This window comes from Cryptotermes secundus, unplaced genomic scaffold, assembly GCF_002891405.2.
Source record: "Cryptotermes secundus unplaced genomic scaffold, Csec_1.0 scaffold8252, whole genome shotgun sequence".
Lineage (NCBI taxonomy): Eukaryota > Metazoa > Arthropoda > Insecta > Blattodea > Kalotermitidae > Cryptotermes > Cryptotermes secundus.
Genome location: NW_019740136.1, coordinates 1 through 1542, shown reverse-complemented (window position 1 = coordinate 1542; position 1542 = coordinate 1). Strand labels below are relative to the sequence as shown.

The 1542-nt window shown below is 37.0% G+C and overlaps 1 long non-coding RNA gene across 1 annotated transcript; it reads right to left on the bottom strand.

The window, feature by feature from the left end:
• Positions 1–424: 424 nt before the first annotated feature.
• LOC117282940 lies at positions 425–1169 on the bottom strand. The gene is made up of 2 exons (XR_004513892.1): positions 799–1169; positions 425–766 (listed from the first exon to the last, which is right to left on the bottom strand). It is a non-coding gene; the product is annotated as an uncharacterized LOC117282940 (long non-coding RNA).
• Between the last annotated feature and the right edge of the window lie 373 nt (positions 1170–1542).

The window sequence follows — 1542 nt, the reverse complement described above, 5'->3', positions numbered from 1 at the left end:
ACAACACCCACATAAGGCAAACGACATTAACCCAAACTTACAATTTACCATGCAAAAGGAACAAAACAACAAAATTAATTTGCTCAACATTACAATACATAGAAGAGAAAGTTGCCTATCATACAACATATCCAAATGCATGGATTCCCCCTGTACAACATACAGGTAAACAACAACAAAAGTATTTAAGATCAAAGCATGGGAATAAAGATGACACGGGAAGACGGAGGAAACAAAACATCCCATACCCATACACCAACGAAATACAAAACTTGAACAGCAGCACCAGGTTAGGGGGAAAAAAAAACAAACAAACAAACAGACATATGCACATGAGGTTGAAATCATACACAAAACAAATTCCACAACATCCTACTGCCTGGGTTACCCAGAAAAGGATACTTTTATAATTAATATGCTATTATTTTAACTACAATTTTAATCATATAAGACTAAAATCCCTATATAAAAAAGAGGCATTACATAAAACATACAAACTGGAAATAAACACTCCCATTCTGTAAACACCGTAAAAATCTATGGAGGACTAGCATATCAGAGAAAAATGTAAGTCAGAAAAGCTGTCCATATCTAAAGCTTGCCACGAAAAACTACAAAACATGCAGTACTTAATACACGACCTACAGCGTAGCAATACTAACACGATGGTGACGAAAATATAATAATAAAAGAAACTATTAATCTCCCTTTGAAAACAATAAATTCGTGGCGACACTAAACTAATGCCATCTTGCAATAACAAAACCTTTAACCAACGGGAGGCATTCAAATTGCAACAGTCAATATAAGAAAGTGTATTTGGATCTGATAATCCTAAGACCGATAATAATTTTCCACAGTTCTGCAGCTTAGAAACATATTACTTACCTTGTTTAAACGTAAGAGAACTTCGAGAATAAAGAATAACACTGTCAACACACAACCACACTCCAACCGCTCCAACCGTCATACATTCAAAACTAACAATGCTACCAACCACCAACGGACAGTTAAAATCAATCATCACAGATTATTTACATACACGGAATAGTAATCTAGCCTTGGCAGCCAGGGTATACAAGTAAAAGAAGACCGTCACAGGCAGGGAGTAGAAACTGACATAAGAGAAGGTGAAACAGTGACCAGAGAGCCATTAAAAGCCAATTTGAATTCCCANCGACAGGTCAAAGGAGATGACCTAGACTAAAAGAGATACCCTGGTCCTCCAGGTTAGTTCTTGGGCGAGAGGCTGACGACCGCTCACCGTAAAAAAATAGAAATGTTTCGAAACTTGGAACCAAGCCTCGGAAACCTCAACACAATGAAAAGATGACAATCGGCAAAGAATATGGACTATTCTCTAGGTCAGTGGTTCTCAAACTGTGGGGCGCGAAGGGCTTGAAAAGGGGGCGCAGCATACTTTCCTACAGATACAAATTGGAGATCCCCGAAATCAATTAGAAACGTAAGAAAAATAAAAATACGTATAGAAAAACCTTTGATGAGTACAGGCTTTAATTATTATGAATTTCAAAATAACTA